At 39.8% G+C, this 23,385-nt stretch overlaps 1 protein-coding gene across 2 annotated transcripts in view; it reads right to left on the minus strand.

Annotated features, from left to right (window-relative positions):
* TMA16 (translation machinery associated 16 homolog) overlaps positions 1 to 23,385 on the minus strand; it is a 73,549-nt gene that overhangs the window by 49,389 nt on the left and 775 nt on the right. The gene's annotated exons all lie outside the window — the stretch shown is intronic.

The raw sequence follows: 23,385 nt of genomic DNA on the forward strand, positions 1-23,385 counted from the left end.
TTTAGTGAAATAAAAATAAAGACAGTACCCATCAAGATAAAAATTAATAGAATTTCTTGGTTAAAAGATTTTTGACCGAGTAGGGAGGACTCAAGATGGTGCTGTGAGAACAACCCAGGATTGGAGCTCGCGTTGTGTCCGCAGAAAGGTGAGTCTGAGCTGCATTTCCAGACTGATCTTTGTTGCCCACAGAACAGGGAAATTCCCAAGTGAAGAGGAGACGCGGGACGCCAGGCAGAACCTCCGCCTGGCGAAGCCGGCAGCTGGGGTGGCGGCGGCCGGCCCTACCCAGCGCTCCCCACAGGGCGCGCTTGTCTGGGTGCCCCGTTGAACCGGCAACAGGAGACGTGAGAGGGCTGGACTTGAGACTGAGCTAGACTTGGACAGTGGGCCAGCCAGGGGATCGCAGGGACAGAGCATTAGAGTTGGCCCAGTGGGACGAACAAAACCGCGATTTCAAACAAGCCCCGGGCAGACGGCCCGAGACGCTCTGAGGGGGAGGGGCGTCCACCATTACCAAGGCAACCCGCCCCAACTGAGATACACGCCCATTGCTGACGCAGCCAGCCAGTGCCAAGGCAACCTGTCCCTACTGAGATACACGCCCACTGCTGACCCAGCCTGCCGTTGCCGAGGCAACCCGTCCCTACTGAGATACATGCCCACTGCTGACGCAGCCTGCCGTTGCCGAGGCAACCCGTCCCTACTGAGATACACGCCCACTGCTGACGCAGCCTGCCGTTGCCGACGCAACCCGCTACAACAGAGACTCCGCCGCAGGGCGTGGCAGAGACCACAGCAGAGCCTGCAGAAACAGGGCGAATCACACAACAGCAGGGCGGAGCCTCGGCAGCCAAACAGTGGCTAGCCTGCCTCCTAGCTGGGCAGGACCTCAACGGACATCCAAAAATAAAGCCCAAACCCCTCAACACAGAGCACTTGAGAAAAAAAAAAGGGTTTTTTAATGAGCTCTGTTGCTGCAGAATCAAACATAGCCTAACAGCCCTGAATGAACAACAGAGCTCACAGCTCAGCAATTAAGCCCCTATAAAGTACAAACAGTCTCCTCAAGCAGCTCCCTGACCCCTCTATATCCAAAAGACTGACATTAGGCAGGCATCATCCTGGGATAAAGATAGCAGAAAAAGAAACTGGTAGCATCCCTCGCTGTGCCACAGCTGCTAGAGGTGCACCCCAGACAAGCAGGATCTGGAGCGGACCTCAGCAGTCGTACAGCGAAGGGGCTAGACTGGTAGAAGGAAAACCAAGCAACAGAAATACTTCATCATCAACATTCTGGGTGTCCACTCAGAGACCCAATCGAAAAGTCAGCAACTACGCAGACAACCAGCAGACAAATCCAGAAAGATGGGAAGAAACCAGCGCAAAAACGAGGAAAACACCCGAAACCAGAACACCTCGCCTCCTAGAAAGGACCAAAACTCCTCACCAGCAAGGGAACAAAGCTGGACGGAGAATGACTGTGACGAAATGACGGAATTAGACTTCAGAAGATGGATAATGAGAAACTTTTGTGAGCTAAAAGATCATGTATTAAATCAATGAAAAGGAACTAAGAACCTTGAAAAAAGATTCGAGGAAATGATAACAAGAATGGATAACTTAGAGAGGAATATGAATGAATTAAAGGAGCTGAAAAACACAATACGAGAACTTCGCGAAGCAAACACAAGTTTCAATAGCCGAATTGACCAAGCAGAAGAAAGAATATCTGAAGTCGAAGACCAATTCAATGAAATAAAACGAGAAACCAAGATTAGAGAAAAAAGCGCAAAAAGGAATGAACAAAGTCTCCAAGAAATGTGGGACTATGTGAAAAGACCTAACCTACGTTTGATAGGTGTACCAGAAGGGGACGAAGAGAATGAATCCAAGCTGGAAAATACTCTTCAGGACATCATCCAGGAAAATTTCCCCCACCTAGCAAGACAGGCCAACACTCAATTGCAGGAAATACAGAGAACACCACAGAGATATTCCGCAAGAAGAGCAACCCCAAGGCACATAATTGTCAGATTCAACAGGGTTGAAATAAAGGAGAGAATACTAAGGGCAGCCAGAGAGAAAGGTCGGGTCACCCACAAAGGGAAGCCCATCAGACTCACAGCAGATCTCTCGGCAGAAACACTACAAGCCAGAAGAGAGTGGGGGCCAATATTCAACATTCTTAAAGAAAAGAACTTTCAACCCAGAATTTCATATCCAGTCAAACTGAGCTTCAGAAGTGAAGGAAAAATAAAATCCTTTGCGAACAAGCAAGTACTCAGAGATTTTGTCACCACCAGGCCTGCTTTACAAGAGCTTCTAAAAGAGGCACTACACATAGAAAGGATCAACCAGTACCAGCCATTCCAAAATCACACTGAATGCTAAAGAGCATCAACATAATGAAGAATCTACAACAACTAACAGGCAAAATAGCCACTTAGCATCAAATTGGCAGTATCAAATTCACACATAACAATATTAACCCTAAATGTAAATGGACTAAATGCACCAATCAAAAGACACAGACTGGCAAATTGGATAAAAATCCAAAACCCATCAGTGTGCTGTATACAGGAAACCCATCTCACATGCAAGGATACACAAAGGCTGAAAATAAAGGGATGGAGGAAGATTTACCAAGCTAATGGAAAGCAAAAAAAAGCAGGAGTTGCAATTCTCGTCTCTGATAAAATAGACTTTAAAGCAACAAAGATCAAAAGAGACAAAGAAGGCCATTACACAATGGTAAAAGGATCGATACAACAAGAAGAGCTAATGATCCTAAACATATATGGACCCAATGCAGGAGCACCCAGATACATAAGGCAAGTTCTTAATGACTTACAAAAGGACTTAGACTCCCACACAATAATAGTGGGAGACTTTAACACTCCACTGTCAATATTAGACAGATCAACTAGACAGAAAATCAACAAGGATATCCAGGGCTTGAACTCAGACCTGGAGCAAGCAAACCTGATAGACATTTACAGAACTCTCCACCCCAAATCCACAGAATATACATTCTTCTCAGCACCACATCACACCTACTCTAAAATTGACCAAATAATTGGAAGTAAAGCACTGCTCAACAAATGCAAAACAACTGAAATCATAACAAACAGCCTCTCAGACCATAGTGCAATCAAGTTAGAACTCAGAATTCAGAAACCGACCCAGAACCACACAGCTTCATGGAAACTGAACAACTGGCTCTTGAATGTTGACTTGGTAAACAATGAAATGAAGGCAGAAATAAAGAAGTTCTTTGAAACCAATGAGAACGAACACACAACATGCCAGAATCTCTGGGACACATTTAAAGCAGTCTCTAGAGGAAAGTATATAGCAATAAGTGCCCATATGAGGAGAATGGAGAGATCCAAAATTGACACCCTATCGTCAAAATTGGAAGAGCTAGAGAAGCAAGATCAAAAAAACTCAAAACCCAGCAGAAGACAAGAAATAACTAAGATCAGGGCTGAACTGAAGGAGATTGAGACACGAAAAACCCTTCAAAAAATCAATAAATCCAAGAGCTGGTTTTTTGAAAAGATCAACAAAATAGACCACTAGCCAGATTGATTAAAAATAAAAGAGAGAACAACCAAATAGATGCAATAAAAAATGATAAAGGGGAAATCACCACAGACTCCACAGAAATTCAAACCATCATCAGAGAATGTTACAAACAACTCTATGCACATAAACTAGTAAACCTGGAAGAAATGGATAAATTCCTGGACTCCTGTGTCCTCCCAAGCCTAAACCAGGAGGAAGCTGAAACTATGAATAGACCAATAACAAGGTCTGAAGTTGAGGCAGCAATTAAGAGCCCACCACACAAAAAAAGCCCAGGTCCAGACGGGTTCACAGCCAAATTCGACCAGACACACAAAGAGGAGGTAGTACCATTCCTTCTAAAACTATTCCAAATAATCCAAAAAGAGGGAATCCTTCCCAAATCATTTTATGAGACCAACATTATCCTGATACCAAAACCCGGCAGAGACCCAATGAGAAATGAAAACATCCAGCCAATATCCATGATGAACATAGATGCAAAAATCTTCAATAAAATATTGGCAAGCCGACTGCAACAGCAAATAAAAAAACTTATTCATCACGATCAAGTAGGATTCATCCCGGGGATGCAAGGCTGGTTCAACATACGCAAGTCTATCAACATAATTCACCACATAAACAGAACCAAAAACAAAAACCACATGATTATCTCAATTGACACAGAGAAGGTATTTGACAAAATACAACAGCCCTTTATGTTAAAAACCCTCAATAAACTCGGTATCGATGGAACGTATCTCAAAGTAATAAAAGCTATTTATGACAAACCAACAGCCAATATCATACTGAATGGGCAAAAACTGGAAGCATTCCCTTTGAAATCCGGCACTAGACAAGGATGCCCTCTCTCACCACTCCTATTCAATATAGTACTGAAAGTTCTAGCCAGAGCAATCAGGCAAGAAAAAGAAATAAAGGGTATTCAAATAGGAAAGGTGGAAGCCAAATTGTCTCTATTTGCAGACGACATGATAGTATACCTAGAAGACCCCATCGCCTCTGCCCAAAAACTCCTGAAACTGATAAGCAACTTCAGCAAAGTCTCAGGATATAAAATCAATGTGCAAAAATCACAAGCATTCCTCTACACCAATAACAGACTTAAAGAAAGCCAAATCAAGAACGAACTGCCATTCACAATTGCTACAAAAAGAATAAAATACCTTGGAATACAACTCACAAGGAACGTAAGGGACCTCTTCAAGGAAAACTACAAACCACTGCTCAACGAAGTCAGAGAGGACACAAACAGATGGAGAAACATTCCATGTTCATGGTTAGGAAGAATTAATATCGTGAAAATGGCCATACTGCCCAAAGTAATTTACAGAATCAACGCTATCCCCATCAAGCTACCATCGACTTTCTTCACAGAACTGGAAAAAACCACCATGAACTTCATATGAAACCAAAAGAGAGCCCGCATAGCCAAGTCAATTCTAAGCAAAAAGAACACAGCGGGAGGCATCACACTACCGGATTTCAAACTATACTACAAGGCTACAGTAATCAAAACAGCATGGTACTGGTAGCAAAACAGAGATATAGACCAATGGAACAAAACAGAGGCACCGGAGGCAACACAACATATCTACAACTATACAATCTTTGATAAACCTGACAAAAACAAGCAATGGGGAAAGGATTCCCTATTTAACAAATGGTGTTGGGAAAACTGGCTAGCCATGTGCAGAAAGCAGAAACTGGACCCCTTCCTGACACCTTACACTAAAATTAACTCCAGATGGATTAAAGACTTAAACATAAGACCCGGCACCATAAAAACCCTAGAAGGAAATCTAGGCAAAACTATCCAAGACATAGGAGCAGGCAAGGACTTCATGAACAAAACACCAAAAGCATTGGCAACAAAAGCCAAAATAGACAAATGGGACCTAATCAAACTCCACAGCTTCTGCACGGCAAAAGAAACAGTCACTAGAGTGAATTGGCAACCAACAGAATGGGAAAAAATTTTTGCAGTTTACCCATCTGACAAAGGGCTGATATCCAGAATTTACAAAGAACTCAAACAGATTTACAGGAAAAAACCAAACAAGCCCATTCAAAAGTGGGCAAAGGATATGAACAGACACTTTATGAAAGAAGACATATATGAGGTCAACAATCATATGAAAAAATGCTCATCGTCACTGGTCATCAGAGAGATGCAAATCAAAACCACACTGAGATACCATCTCACGCCAGTTAGAATGGCGATCATTAAAAAATCTGGAGACAACAGACGCTGGAGAGGATGTGGAGAAAAAGGAACACTTTTACACTGTTGATGGGAGTGTAAATTAGTCCAACCATCGTGGAAGACAGTGTGGCGATTCCTCAAGGCCTTAGAAATAGAAATTCCATTTGACCCAGCAATCCCATTACTGGGTATATACCCAAAGGACTATAAATCATTCTACTATAAGGACACATGTACACGAATGTTCATTGCAGCACTGTTTACAATAGCAAAGACCTGGAATCAACCCAAATGCCCATTGATGACAGACTGGATTGGGAACATGTGGCACATATACACCATGGAATATTATGCAGCAATCGTAAATGATGAGTTCGTGTCGTTTGTAGGGACATGGATGAATCTGGAGAACATCATTTTCAGCAAACTGACACAAGAACCGAAAGTGAAACACCGCATATTCTCACTCATAGGCGGGTGATGAAAAATGAGAACACATGGACCCAGAGAGGGGAGTACTAAACACTGGGGTCTATAGGGGGGAAAAGGGGAGGGCCAGTGTGAGGGGGAGGTGGGGAGGGATAGCCTGGGGAGAAACGCCAAATGTGGGTGAAGGGGTGAAAGCAAACAGAACACACTGCCGTGTGTGTACCTATGCAACTGTATTGCATGCTCTGCACATGTACCCCAAAATCTAAAATGCAATAAAAAAATAAGAAAAAAAAAAAAAAAGGTGCTTTTCAAAACCAATGAGAACAAAGGCACAACGTACCAGAATCTCTGGAACACATTATAAGCAGTGCCAAGAGGGAAATATATAGCACTACACGCCCACATGAGAAGCAAGGAAAGATCTAAAATCAACACCCTATCATCAAAATTGAAAAATCTAGAGGAGCAAAATCAAACAAATCCAAAAGCTAGCAGAAGACAAGAAATAACTAAGACCAAACTAGAACTGAAGGAGATAGAGGCATAAAAAAACCCTTCAAAAAATCAATAAATCCAAGAGCTGGTTTTTTGAAAAGATCAACAAAATAGATTACTAGCCAGAATAATAAAAAAGAAAAGAGAGAAGAATCGAATAGATGCAATAAAAAAATAATAAAGGGGATTTATCACCACCAATTCCACAGAAACACAAACTACCATCAGAGATTACTACAAACAGCTCTATGCACATAAACCAGTAAATCTGGAGATAATGAATAAATTCATGGACACTCACATCCTCCCAAGACTAAATCAGGAAGACGCTGAATCCCTGAATAGACCAATAACAAGGTCTGAAGTTGTAGCAGCAATTAATAGCCTACCAACCAAAAAAAGTCCAGGTCCAGAAGAGTTCACAGCTGAATTCTACCAGACATAAATCTTTGTACCATTCCTTCTGAAACTATTCCAAACAATATAAAAAGGGGTAATCCTCCCTAACTCATTTTATGAGACCAACATCAGCCTGATACCAAAACCTGGCAGAGACACAACTGAAAAAGAAAGCTTTAGGCTAACATCCAGGATGAACGACGATGTAAAAATCTTCAGTAAAATACTGGCAAACTGAATGCAACAGCACATCAAAAAGCTTATCCATCATGATCAAGTAGGATTCATCTCGAGGATGCAAGGCTGGTTCAACATAGAGAAATCTATAACTGTAATCCATCACACAAACAGAACCAAAGACAAAAACCATATGATTATCTCAAAAGATGCAGAGAAGCCCTTCGACAAAATTCAACAGCCCTTTATGCTAAAAACTCTCAATAAACTAGGTATTGATGGAACATATCTTAAAATAATAAAAGCTATTTATGACACACTCGCAGCTAATATCATACTGAATGGGCAAGAACTGGAAGCATTCCCTTTGAAAACTGGCACTAGACAAGGGTGCCCTCTCTCACCATTCCTATTCAACATGGTATTGGAAGTTCTAGCCAGAGCAATCAGGCAAGAAGAAGAAATAAAGGGTATTCAATTAGGAAAAGAGGAAGTCAAATTGTCTCTATTTTTCAGATGACATGATTGTATATTTAGAAAACCTCAGCTCAAAATCTCCTTAACATGATAAGCAACTTCAGTGAAGTCTCAGGAAACAAATTCGATGTGCAAAAATCACAAGCATTACTATACACCAATCACAGACTAACAGACAGCCAAATCATGAATGAACTCCCATTCACAATTGCTACAAAGAGAATAAAATACCTAGGAATACAAGTAACAAAAAACGTGAAGAACCTCTTCCAGGAGAACTACAAACCACTACTCAAGGAAATAAGGGCGGACACAAACAGATGGAAAAATATTCCATGCTCATGGTGGTCATACTGCCCAAAGTAATTTATAGATTCAATGCTATACCCATCAAGCTATCAATGACCTTCTTCACAGAACTGGAAAAAATCACCTTAAACGTAATATGGAATCAAAAGAGAGCCCGCATAGCCAAGTCAATTCTAAGCAAAAAGAACAAAGCTGGAGGCATTACACTACCTGATGTCAAACTATACTACAAGGCTACAGTAATCAAAACAGCATGGTACTGGTACCAAAACAGATATATAGACAAATGATCTAGAACAGAGGCCTCAGAAGTAATGCCACACATTTACAACCATCTGACTTTTGACAAACCTGACAAAAACAAGCAATGGAGAAAGGATTTTCTGTTTAATAGATGGTATTGGGAAAACTGGCTAACCATGTGCAGAAAGCTGAAACTGTATCCCATCCTTACATCTTACACAAAAATTAACTCCAGATGGATTAAAAATTTAAGTATAAGACCTAATACCAATAAAAACCCTAGAAGAAAACCTAGGCAATACCATTCAGGACATAGGCATAGGCAAAGACTTCATAACTAAAACACCAAAAGCAATGGCAACAAAAGCAAAAATAGCCAATGGGATCCAATTAAACTTAAGAGCAACTGCACAGCAAAAGAAACAAATCATTGGAGCGAACCAGCAACCAACAAAATGGGAAATATTTTTTGCAATCTACCCATCTGACAAAGGGCTAATATCCAGAATACAAAGAACTAAAACAAATTCACAAGAAAAAAACAACCCCATCAAAAAGTGGGCTAAGAATATGAACAGACACTTTTCAAAAGAAGACATTTATGCAACAAACATATGAAAAAATGCTCATCATCCCTGGTCATTAGAGAAATGCAAATCAAAACCACATTGGGATACCATCTCACGTCAGTTAGAATGGTGATCATTAAAAAAACTGAGACAACAGATGCTGGAGAGGATGTGGAGAAATGGGAATGCTTTTATACTCTTGGTGGGAGTGTAAATTAGTTCAACCATTGTGGAAGACAAGTGTGGCCATTCCTCAAGGATCTGGAAATAAAAATACCATTTAACCCAGCAATCCCATTACTGGGTATCTACCCAAAGGATTATAAATCATTCTATTATAAAGACACAGGCACACGTATGTTCATCGAGGAACTGTGTACAACAGCAAAGACTTGAAACCAATTCAAACGCCCATCAATGACAGACTGGATAAAGAAAATGTGGCACATATCTACCATGGAATACTATGCAGCCATAAAAGTGGATGAGTTCATGTCCTTTGCAGGGACATGGATGAACCTGGAAACAATCACTCTCAGCAAACTGAAAGAAGAACAGAGAACCAAACACCGCATGTTCTCACTCATAAGTGGGTATTGAACAATGAAAACACAGGAACACAGGGAGAGGAACATCACACACTGGGGTCTGTTGAGGGGTAGGGATGCTAAGGAACGGATAGCAGAGGGGTGGGGCAATGGGGAGGGATAGCATTAGGAGAAAAACCTAATGTAGGTGATGGGGGGATGGAGGCAGCAGACCACCATGGCATGTGTATACCTATGCAACAATCCTGCAAGATCGGCACATGCACCCAAGAACTTAAAATACAATAAAAATAAAAAATTAAAACTAAAGACTCAAAAACTTTCTTTAGGGAAAAAAATTTGATACCCTTTGAATATAAAAACATCCTCTTAGCTTTAGACAATGTTGGCTAAAAAAACCTTCAAGACTGTACGAAGAAAGTACAAAAAAATGAACTTATTTTTTGACTCAACTGTAAGTTACGACTCCTTATAATTTATTCATAAACAAGGTTGCCTCAAGGTAGAATATGACTATATGATGAGACAGAAATATGTACAATAAAATTTACTATATTTCAAAACACTTTCATATGTTTGAATACATTAAAATTTAGAAGAAAATGTTTTAACAGGGAAAAACTAAAGTAAAACTCTATCATAAAACAACTAACAGACTGTTTTAAATACCTACATCTATGAAAAGGCTCTGGCACCACAGAAATTTTCAGTGAGAAAACCTGCATTAAAAGTATCTCTTCCCTATAATATTTAGTGACTACTTCAAAAAATTCAGTCTGAAAATCTATTCTGTGGATTTATAACTAGATGTAACAAAAATCACATAAAAGTTTATTCACAACAATATAGCAGAGTTATTTTAGGGGTTTTAGGAGCAAAATATGCATTAAATATTCCTCTTAAGTACTAAGAAGGAACTTTGCCTAAAGACCATCAAGTTAAGCCACAGTGTAGGCTCAATTATTTAGAGTACTCAGTGAAACGAGAGACTTAGGGAGTGATCATTTTACCAAACATATTTGAGGTAGACAAAGTGTCCACAAATACATTTTTTTAAGTGTAAGACCAAAACCATAGCTACGACTGAGAAAGCTTAGAGTGTAATCCCATAAACACCATATACCCTTCAACACAAAAATACAGGCATGCCTCACTTAACAGGGATACTTTCTAGGAAATGAGTCAGTAGGTGATTTTCTCGTTATACATATATAAAGTGCACTTACACAAACCTATATGGTATAGCTGGCTTCACACATAGGCTATATGGCCTAGCCTATTGCTCCTAGGCTATAAACCTGTCCAGCATATTCTTGTACTGAATACTGTAGGTGACTGTAACACAATGGCAAATATCTGTGTATCTAATCATGTCTAAACAAAAAAAAAAAGGTAAAATGAAAATATGGTATTATAATCTTATGGGGTGGCCCATCATATATGTGGCCTACTGATGACCAAAATGTCATTATGACATGAATGACTGTAAATTACAGTAAATGATGTACCAATTTAACACCAGTGACATGATGGAAATGTAATGGAGGAAGCAAATCTACCCATTTTTTTGCAATGAATCTTCACTGCAAATATAGTAGTGAAATTCACTAGTGAACCCTAGCGCATTTTCCTTCTTTAACAGATAAGTATGACGTAATGACAGGTGTCAATGACAAACAATTAATTAGGGCTTCCAAGAAGAATTTAACGGTTCCATATATAGGCCTTTCTAAATCCCAACCAGTTTTCAAAGACCACTTAAAAGTCAAGTTTAGCTCTCCTTGAAGGGATCCAAGAAAAACCATTTCATATCTCAGTAACCCTTACTTCTTGGTAGCATTTACCACTTAGCACCTAATAACGTACTGCATTGGCCAGCATTAATTGTACACCTGGGTGTTACTTCCTCAATAGCAGCTTATTTGCGACTACAAATATGTCCTGAGGTTGCAAATCACAGTTTGAGAGAACAGGTCATGAGTAGTGCTTTTCTTAACATTAAAAGAATACTTTAATAATTATCTAATGCAGACTTTAATTTTATCTTCATTTTAGATTCTAACATCTAGCTCAGCTTATGTTATTCCAAACTTACCTACTCACATCTAGTCAGAACAAACTTCCTCTCCCACATTTTCTACTGCCACTCTTTACACCTCAACCTCACATTAATATTTGTTTTTAAATTACCACAACTATAGATATCATGTATTAGAATAAGCACTGAGGCTTCCAGATCAAAAACTGACATGAACTTGCTTCATGGAGTTTACAATGTAGTTTTCTCAGGAATAACTAACTTAGTAAGTGCTGGCTAGAAAATGGCTCGAAAGCACAGGGTCCTGTGCTTTGGCAAGTCAGGAAAGGCCTCCCTGAGAAAGTAACTTGAGATCTAAAAATCACAAAATTTACTAAACATTTCTTAATTTCCAAGCTACAATATAAACCTACCACCTAATTAATATGGAAGTTAATGTTTAAATAAAAAAGTCAAATCAAAATATCCTCCTTGCTCCCAGAAAAAAAAAGAGAATATGAAATAATACTTTTCAGTAATGATTTTGATCCAACATCAAAAAACATTAGCCTCACTGTATATCTCTGGATACAGATAATCAAACACTCTTTGGAACAAAACAAGGAACATGTAAAATCAACAAGTTGAAAAATGATTGCCTTGCACATTGTTATTTTTTCATGACAAAATGGTGAGAATTAGCAAACCTAAATAGAAAATGAAAAGAGAAGCACTAAAATAAACTGTAGAAAAAGACACATAAACAGACTGGTTTTAATTCTCTTTAACTTCAGTCAGAATGGACCAACCAAAGTTTGAGAGAAGAGTTTAAAGAGAAGAGGTCACACAGTATAATTATTTTTACTCCTGTAAAGGTAGACAATAAATGTAAGAAAAAGGAAGTAGTGTGGTTTCAACTCGTTTCACATGCAACCCCATTTAGGTTTACCTGGAATAATCACAAATGAAATTAATATGTCATTAAGTCAGACTTCTATCAAAGAACAGAATATCACATTTGGGGTCATAATGAAACAAAGATATAATTATCAAGGAAGGACTAGAAAGACTAGAAGGACTAGTTCTTTCCAGAGATACTTACAGGTTAAGTGTAGTCTCCCAAGGATGTTCAGCTGGGAGGCAATAAAGAAATAAAGGTGATCTGCCTGACCAATTTTAGTGATAAAATTCTACGATAAAAATAAAAATGTTTACCCTATTTAAAATTTCCTTCGGACTAAAGAACATTTTGAAACAAAAGCACTTCGAAAACTTTTGCCAGGTCACACACAAAAGAGATCAGTTTTTCTAACTTAAGTGCAACAGTACTTGCCTTTTTTCTTTTCTATAACATGGTACAGGGATACAGCCACTGGAATTCTAGCACATATTCATGTTTATCTTTCCAATTTCTGGGTCTTTTGTAAGAAGTGAAAAACAAACAAATAAGATTCTAGCTCAAATCAGTCTGACAGTCTTACTGTATTTCTAACTAAATTAATTGCTCCTAGGAGAAACAGATTTTCTTGTTGGCCTGTCCCTAAAAAAAAAGCAGGCTAATAGACTACCTGCACACTCAGAAGAACAGTAACTCTGTGGCAGTCCCTGTCAGAAGCACTGTTTTTCACTGACAAAGTTAGTGAAAGAAAGTACTGTCTTGTTTGAGTCAATTCACCAACCACCATGACCACCCCAACACACATACAGCTTTCAAAAACCCTCATCAAGTAATAAATAATGGGGCTGGGCACAGTGGCTCACACCTGTAATCCCAGCACTTTGGGAGGTCGAGGCAGGTGGATCACTTGAGGTGAAGAGTTCAAGATCAGCCTGGCCAACATGGTGAAATCTCATCTCTACTAAAAATACAAAAATTAGCCAGGTGTGGTGGCGCACACCTGTAATACCAGCTACTCAAGAGGCTGAGGCTGGAGAATTGCTTGAACCTGGGAGGCAGAGGTCACAGTGAGCTGAGACAGCACCACTGAACTCTAGCCTGGGCGATAGCGAGACTGGGACTCAAAAAAAAAAAAAAGAGAGAGAAAAATAAGGGTAAATAAACTATGCATTTCTTAAGTATTTAAATTAGGATATTTCATTTATACGCATTTATAAGCCAGTTTTGGGATCTCCAAATGTACTTTTGAATTAGATTTAGTAGTGATTTAGAAAACAGTCACTACTTAGCAAACCTAGGTTTCAAGTGGTGAACATAAAGCAGATATCTCACACACACACACACACACAGAGAAAATTTCTTAAACTGTATATATATTATGTAACAAAATAAGACAAAAATGGCATTTGCTAATAATTCATCTTTTAGGTCACAAAAGCATAGCTGAGCTATGTATTTATTTGTAACGTTTGTTGTGTATTCAAGTTTTAGATTAGCATTAACTAATTCAAACACTTGAAAAATGTAAATAAATACAGTCGGCCCTCCAGGTTTAACATCTGGGTATTCAGCCAAGAACAGAAAATATTCAGAAAAATAAATAAAGAAAATAACAATATAACAATAAAAAACACAAATTAAAAAAACCAAAATAACCATTGTCTATACATTATTTACACTGTAGTAGGTATGGTTAAGTATGACGTAAAGTATACAGGAGAATGTGCACAGGCTACATGTAAAAACTACACCATTTTATTTTAGGGAACTGAGCATCCATGGATTTAGGTATTCGAGTGGAATCTGGAGCTAATACCTCTCGATACCAAGAGACAACTAAAAAAGCATAGGAATCTTTAAAAAATTCAGTATATCATTCTGTAATTTAAATTCCTCATAGATCACATTTAAACATAAAAAATAAAACCACACTGATCTTAGAAAAAAAGATTTTCTTATTTTTTTGTAGATGAGCCTCAGATCTTTCCAAACATTACATAAAATTCAGAAGATTTCAAAGAATAACAAATCTAACTACATAAAAACTTAAACGTCTGAACTGCAAAACATAAACCAAGCTAAAAACAAACTACCAAAAAAACTTACAACACAAACAAAAGAGCTAATTTCCTCAATAAGTGATTTTAAGATTAATATGAAGAGTCAGCAAGCTAAAATAAAAACAGGAAAATAAAACATACAAGTCACAGAAAGAATAAAAACAAGTGTTATTTAGAAATTGTGAAAACTTTAAAAACGAAAACATCAATGAAATAGTTACTAATGGGTAAGATTAACAAAGGTAAAAAATTATTAACATTGCATTAGTGAGGGTGTGGGTATATTAGGAATCTCATAATTTAAAGGGGTACAGTCTTCTGGAAGGCAATTTGATGGTGCCCATCAGGGCTAATCACAGTGGCTCATGCCCATCATCTCAATACTTCTCAAAGGCAAAGTGGGTGGATCTTTTGAAGCCAGAAGTTCGAGACCAGCCTGGACAAGATAGTAAGACCCCTGTCTCTACAAAAAAATCCAAATTAGCCAGGCAAGGCAGCGTATGCCTGTAATCCCGGCTACTGGGGAGACTGAGGCAGGAGAATGGCTTGGGCCCAAGAGTTTGAGGCTGGAGTCAGCTAGCTCTGAGAGTGCCACTACATTCCAGGCTGGGTGACACAGTGAAACCCATCCCTAAAATATTTTTTTAGTGAAATAAAAATAAAGACAGTACCCATCAAGATAAAAATTAATAGAATTTCTTGGTTAAAAGATTTTTGACCGAGTAGGGAGGACTCAAGATGGTGCTGTGAGAACAACCCAGGATTGGAGCTCGCGTTGTGTCCGCAGAAAGGTGAGTCTGAGCTGCATTTCCAGACTGATCTTTGTTGCCCACAGAACAGGGAAATTCCCAAGTGAAGAGGAGACGCGGGACGCCAGGCAGAACCTCCGCCTGGCGAAGCCGGCAGCTGGGGTGGCGGCGGCCGGCCCTACCCAGCGCTCCCCACAGGGCGCGCTTGTCTGGGTGCCCCGTTGAACCGGCAACAGGAGACGTGAGAGGGCTGGACTTGAGACTGAGCTAGACTTGGACAGTGGGCCAGCCAGGGGATCGCAGGGACAGAGCATTAGAGTTGGCCCAGTGGGACGAACAAAACCGCGATTTCAAACAAGCCCCGGGCAGACGGCCCGAGACGCTCTGAGGGGGAGGGGCGTCCACCATTACCAAGGCAACCCGCCCCAACTGAGATACACGCCCATTGCTGACGCAGCCAGCCAGTGCCAAGGCAACCTGTCCCTACTGAGATACACGCCCACTGCTGACCCAGCCTGCCGTTGCCGAGGCAACCCGTCCCTACTGAGATACATGCCCACTGCTGACGCAGCCTGCCGTTGCCGAGGCAACCCGTCCCTACTGAGATACACGCCCACTGCTGACGCAGCCTGCCGTTGCCGACGCAACCCGCTACAACAGAGACTCCGCCGCAGGGCGTGGCAGAGACCACAGCAGAGCCTGCAGAAACAGGGCGAATCACACAACAGCAGGGCGGAGCCTCGGCAGCCAAACAGTGGCTAGCCTGCCTCCTAGCTGGGCAGGACCTCAACGGACATCCAAAAATAAAGCCCAAACCCCTCAACACAGAGCACTTGAGAAAAAAAAAAGGGTTTTTTAATGAGCTCTGTTGCTGCAGAATCAAACATAGCCTAACAGCCCTGAATGAACAACAGAGCTCACAGCTCAGCAATTAAGCCCCTATAAAGTACAAACAGTCTCCTCAAGCAGCTCCCTGACCCCTCTATATCCAAAAGACTGACATTAGGCAGGCATCATCCTGGGATAAAGATAGCAGAAAAAGAAACTGGTAGCATCCCTCGCTGTGCCACAGCTGCTAGAGGTGCACCCCAGACAAGCAGGATCTGGAGCGGACCTCAGCAGTCGTACAGCGAAGGGGCTAGACTGGTAGAAGGAAAACCAAGCAACAGAAATACTTCATCATCAACATTCTGGGTGTCCACTCAGAGACCCAATCGAAAAGTCAGCAACTACGCAGACAACCAGCAGACAAATCCAGAAAGATGGGAAGAAACCAGCGCAAAAACGAGGAAAACACCCGAAACCAGAACACCTCGCCTCCTAGAAAGGACCAAAACTCCTCACCAGCAAGGGAACAAAGCTGGACGGAGAATGACTGTGACGAAATGACGGAATTAGACTTCAGAAGATGGATAATGAGAAACTTTTGTGAGCTAAAAGATCATGTATTAAATCAATGAAAAGGAACTAAGAACCTTGAAAAAAGATTCGAGGAAATGATAACAAGAATGGATAACTTAGAGAGGAATATGAATGAATTAAAGGAGCTGAAAAACACAATACGAGAACTTCGCGAAGCAAACACAAGTTTCAATAGCCGAATTGACCAAGCAGAAGAAAGAATATCTGAAGTCGAAGACCAATTCAATGAAATAAAACGAGAAACCAAGATTAGAGAAAAAAGCGCAAAAAGGAATGAACAAAGTCTCCAAGAAATGTGGGACTATGTGAAAAGACCTAACCTACGTTTGATAGGTGTACCAGAAGGGGACGAAGAGAATGAATCCAAGCTGGAAAATACTCTTCAGGACATCATCCAGGAAAATTTCCCCCACCTAGCAAGACAGGCCAACACTCAATTGCAGGAAATACAGAGAACACCACAGAGATATTCCGCAAGAAGAGCAACCCCAAGGCACATAATTGTCAGATTCAACAGGGTTGAAATAAAGGAGAGAATACTAAGGGCAGCCAGAGAGAAAGGTCGGGTCACCCACAAAGGGAAGCCCATCAGACTCACAGCAGATCTCTCGGCAGAAACACTACAAGCCAGAAGAGAGTGGGGGCCAATATTCAACATTCTTAAAGAAAAGAACTTTCAACCCAGAATTTCATATCCAGTCAAACTGAGCTTCAGAAGTGAAGGAAAAATAAAATCCTTTGCGAACAAGCAAGTACTCAGAGATTTTGTCACCACCAGGCCTGCTTTACAAGAGCTTCTAAAAGAGGCACTACACATAGAAAGGATCAACCAGTACCAGCCATTCCAAAATCACACTGAATGCTAAAGAGCATCAACATAATGAAGAATCTACAACAACTAACAGGCAAAATAGCCACTTAGCATCAAATTGGCAGTATCAAATTCACACATAACAATATTAACCCTAAATGTAAATGGACTAAATGCACCAATCAAAAGACACAGACTGGCAAATTGGATAAAAATCCAAAACCCATCAGTGTGCTGTATACAGGAAACCCATCTCACATGCAAGGATACACAAAGGCTGAAAATAAAGGGATGGAGGAAGATTTACCAAGCTAATGGAAAGCAAAAAAAAGCAGGAGTTGCAATTCTCGTCTCTGATAAAATAGACTTTAAAGCAACAAAGATCAAAAGAGACAAAGAAGGCCATTACACAATGGTAAAAGGATCGATACAACAAGAAGAGCTAATGATCCTAAACATATATGGACCCAATGCAGGAGCACCCAGATACATAAGGCAAGTTCTTAATGACTTACAAAAGGACTTAGACTCCCACACAATAATAGTGGGAGACTTTAACACTCCACTGTCAATACTAGACAGATCAACCAGACAGAAAATCAACAAGGATATCCAGGGCTTGAACTCAGACCTGGAGCAAGCAAACCTGATAGACATTTACAGAACTCTCCACCCCAAATCCACAGAATACACATTCTTCTCAGCACCACATCACACCTACTCTAAAATTGACCACATAATTGGAAGTAAAGCACTGCCCTCTCTCACCACTCCTATTCAATATAGTACTGGAAGTTCTAGCCAGAGCAATCAGGCAAGAAAAAGAAATAAAGGGTATTCAAATAGGAAAGGTGGAAGCCAAATTGTCTCTATTTGCAGATGACATGATAGTATACCTAGAAGACCCCATTGCCTCTGCCCAAAAACTCCTGAAACTGATAAGCAACTTCAGCAAAGTCTCAGGATATAAAATAAATGTGCAAAAATCATAAGCATTCGTCTACACCAATAACAGACTTAAAGAAAGCCAAATCAAGAGCGAACTGCCATTCGCAATTGCTACAAAAAGAATAAAATACCTTGGAATACAACTCACAAGGAACGTAAGAGACCTCTTCAAGGAGAACTACAAACCACTGCTCAACGAAATCAGAGAGGACACAAACAGATGGAGAAACATTCCATGTTCATGGTTAGGAAGAATTAATATCGTGAAATGGTTATACTGCCCAAAGTAATTTACAGAATCAACGCTATCCCCATCAAGCTACCATCGACTTTCTTCACAGAACTGGAAAAAACCACCATGAACTTCATATGGAACCAAAAGAGAGCCCGCATAGCCAAGTCAATTCTAAGCAAAAAGAACACAGCGGGGGGCATCACACTACCGGATTTCAAACTATACTACAAGGCTACAGTAATCAAAACAGCATGGTACTGGTACCAAAACAGAGATATAGACCAATGGAACAAAACAGAGGCACCGGAGGCAACACAACATACATACAACTATACAATCTTTGATAAACCTGACAAAAACAAGCAATGGGGAAAGGATTTCATGTTTAACAAATGGTGTTGGGAAAACTGGCTAGCCATGTGCAGAAAGCAGAAACTGGACCCCTTCCTGACACCTTACACTAAAATTAACTCCAGATGGATTAAAGACTTAAACATAAGACCCGGCACCATAAAAACCCTAGAAGGAAATCTAGGCAAAACTATCCAGGACATAGGAGTAGGCAAGGACTTCATGAACAAAACACCAAAAGCATTGGCAACAAAAGCCAAAATAGACAAATGGGACCTAATCAAACTCCACAGCTTTTGCACGGCAAAAGAAACAGTCACTAGAGTGGATCGGCAACCAACAGAATGGGAAAAAATTTTCGCAGTCTACCCATCTGACAAAGGGCTGATATCCAGAATTTACAAAGAACTCAAACAGATTTACAGGAAAAAAAACAAACAAGCCCATTCAAAAGTGGGCAAAGGACATGAACAGACACTTTACGAAAGAAGACATATATGAGGCCAACAATCATATGAAAAAATGCTCATCGTCGCTGGTCATCAGAGAGATGCAAATCAAAACCATATTGAGATACCATCTCACGCCAGTTAGAATGGCGATCATTAAAAAATCTGGAGACAACAGACGCTGGAGAGGATGTGGAGAAAAAGGAACACTTTTACACTGTTGGTGGGAGTGTAAATTAGTCCAACCATCGTGGAAGACAGTGTGGCGATTCCTCAAGGCCTTAGAAATAGAAATTCCATTTGACCCAGCAATCCCATTACTGGGTATATATTCAAAAGTCTGTAAATCATTCTACTATAAGGACACATGTACACGAATGTTCATTGCAGCACTGTTTACAATAGCAAAGACCTGGAATCAACCCAAATGCCCATTGATAATAGACTGGATTGGAAAAATGTGGCACATATACACCATGGAATATTATGCAGCAATCAGAAATGATGAGTTTGTGTCGTTTGTAGGGACATGGATGAATCTGGAGAACATCATCCTCAGCAAACTGTCACAAGAACAGAAAATGAAACACCGCATATTCTCACTCATAGGTGGGTGATGAAAAATGAGAACACATGGACACAGAAAGGGGAGTACTAAACACAGGGGTCTATTGGGGGGAAAAGGGGAGGGCCAGTGGGAGGGGGAGGTGGGGAGGGATAGCCTGGGAGAAATGCCAAATGTGGGTGAAGGGGAGAAGAAAAGCAAAGCACACTGCCATGTGTGTACCTACGCAACTGTCTTGCATGCTCTGCTCATGTACCCCAAAACCTAAAATCCAATAAAAATTAAAAAAAAAAAGATTTTTGACCAAGAAATTCTATTTTAATTCATATATTCTATAGACATATTTATACATGTATCAAAGGGAAGGATAAATAATCAATGCAGCAGTATTACAATGTCTGTGGTGGCAAAAGAATGTAAACAATTTAAAGGTCCATTAAAGATCAGGTTAAATAAATTACAGAAACAAACAATGGGATATTTGCTGTTTAAAAAGCAAGAAGTAGATCTATATGCACTTACCTGGAACTATAAGATCAGGTAAGATGAAAAAGTATGGGACAAAGGTGTCTAGTATACCATTTATGTAAAGAGAGGTTGGGGAATTTACGTATATGCTGGTATATACATATATCTGAATTGATAGCTAAGAAACTCTAAACAGTGGCTGTTTCTCAAGTGAACCAGGGCATTAGGGCTTTCTCCAGAGTTGGAGAAAGTCTTTTCGTGGCAAGCAAAATAATGCTCTGCCCTTCCCCCACCAAAAGAGATCCATGGCCTGATTGCCCCAGGACCTGGGAATATATTACCATTTATAACAAAAAGGACTTTGCAGATGTGATTAAGACCTGAGATGGGGAAAATCATCCACATAAGCCCAATATAATCCTAAAGGTCCATGTAAGAGGAAGGCAGAAAGATCACTGTCAGAGACAATCTAACCTTCTCTGGAGGAAAATTTAAAGATGCTATGCTGCTGGATTTGAAAAGGGAAGAATGCAAAGAATGTAGATGACCTCTAGAAACCAAAAAAATTCATTAGAGCCTCTTGAAGACTGACAGCCCTGACAACACCTTAATTTTATCTCAGTAAAGACTCATTTTTGGACTTCTGAACTCCAGTGATTTCAGAAAATGAATGTGTTGCTTTAAGCCATTAAATGTATCACTTTATTATAGCAGTTAATACAAAACTAATACAGTTTTTATGAGCAACCATTTTCTATTGTTTTAAACAATGTACATGCAGTACTGTCTGAAAAGGGTTGATTAGGTAGACTTTTATTAATGTTTTTCTTTAGTTTTACTAACTTCCAGGAGCAAGTTTTCACTAGTAAATAATCTCTACGAGATTTACTAAGCTGATTCGTTGTTGTAGCTCACATTTATAGATTTGGCCCAAAAACACACAATCCCTACCATTAAGGTAACAGTGAACGCCCACAGTAATGTGCATAGATAAATGCAGGGAGGATGATGCACTTTTCAATGGTTTATAGTCTAGCTGGAGAGGAAAACAAGCACACACAAGCTCTATTGATAGGTTTATATAAAAATGAACATACCCATGGGTGCCTAGTGGCATAGTATGAACCATACTTAAAAATACTAAAAACCTGGCTGGGCACGGTGGCTCAAGCCTGTAATCCCAGCACTTTGGGAGATCAGTCAGGAGATACAGACCAGTCTGGCCAACGTGGTGAAAGCTGTCTCTACTAAACACACAAAAATTAGCTGGGCGTGGTGGCATAAGCCTGTAATCCCCGCTACTTGGGAGGCTTAGGCAAGAGAATCACTTGAACCCAAGAGGCACAGATTGCCATAAGCCAAGACAACATCACAGCACTCCAGCCTGGGTAACAAGAGCAAAACTCTGTCTCAAAAAAATAAATAAATAAATAAATACTAAAAACCTTTTTAATACATCATAAAAAAGTGTTGAGTGGGATGGATTAATTTGAAAAGATTCTTTATGTATAATAAACTAAATTTGTATATAAAAAAGACATGAACTTGCTGAGCTCCAGCAAAGATTTACAATAAGAGAACATAAATAAATGAGCAAAGTAACAAAGGTAGACAACTATAAGCTGTACTGTTACTATTTATTTATATAACTAAAGTTAATAACATTAACATTCACTAAGTGCCAGGCACTAGACTAGCACATTACACTTAATTTCCACAATTCTATGAGGTAGGTACTATTGTTATCCCAATTAGACAGATGAGTGGTTAAGTAATTTTGCCAGAATGGCAAACTGCGGGAAAGACAGGGGCCCAACTCTGTCCTCTGGGACCACATTCTGAGCTGCACCGAGGAAGGATGCAGCAGAACCACTGATGAGATTGTAACAAAAAAATGACAGAGGCAGAAATGAGCCAATGAAAACAGATTTAAATGCCATTCTTTTGACTTCTATGCCAAAGCAACATACTTATACTATACAAACTGATAAAAGTGAAGCTCTGATAGTCAAGGACAACTACTGTCAAATTACCAATCTATCTTCTCAATCACTCAAACACAATTAGATGCAATTGCTTTAATATTCCACTCTGAAAAGGAAAAAGAAAATATCCTATAAAAAGCTGGAAATCTCCCCAGCAAAGTGACAAGACAACACTGATTTTACATAAATGTGTACAATATAAAACACAAACTTTGCCTCAGCGGTGGATCTAAATAAATAAATAAATAAATAAAGCACAAAACCTCGCCAAAACCAACAAAAGACCCAGATTGTAAAACAAAAATGATTGGCATACAATGAAAAGAGAAAAAAGAAAAGAAACAAAGAGGTCACATTGTGGCCGCAGTATCATAACTTGTGACCTGATTATAAACTTCTAAAATTTTGTTTCTATTGAAAAAAAATTTTGTTTCTATGAGTATTTATACGGCATGTTTCTATTCAAGAATTATCCTCAAGAACACAACAATTAAGTAAAAAAGGCACGAAGAAACAACATACTGTTTCAGAATACAAATATTTAGTAACTATGAAGAAAAATCGTGAAATTATAAATACAAAACTTAGATAACGTTTGCTTCTTAAGGTTTCCTGTAAGTTGTATGTTTAAAGGTACACAGGGCCTTCAAAGGCTATGTTTTATTTCTTAAAACCACATAACACGTAAAGCAGAGTTCCTGAAACTACTAATCTTTACACTTGAAATGTGTTTTAGGAACACTTTTTGTATCTACTCAATTTTTAATAAAAACAACAAAACTGCTTCGGTGTCCTGGAGGGAAGGGGCGGGGTAAAGACAGGATTTAGGGCAAGAATGGGTCACTAAAGGGAGGTGAATGGACGCCGAGGAAGAGGTTTAGACTAAGCCCGTATGAGGCTACCGAGGCCAGAGGGGCAGAGGTGTGTCGGGCCACTGCTCTTAGGAGTTTTGCGAACTCCCCGATGCGTTTACCCGAGTAG

This window comes from Callithrix jacchus, chromosome 3 (genome assembly GCF_049354715.1).
Source record: "Callithrix jacchus isolate 240 chromosome 3, calJac240_pri, whole genome shotgun sequence".
NCBI lineage: Eukaryota > Metazoa > Chordata > Mammalia > Primates > Cebidae > Callithrix > Callithrix jacchus.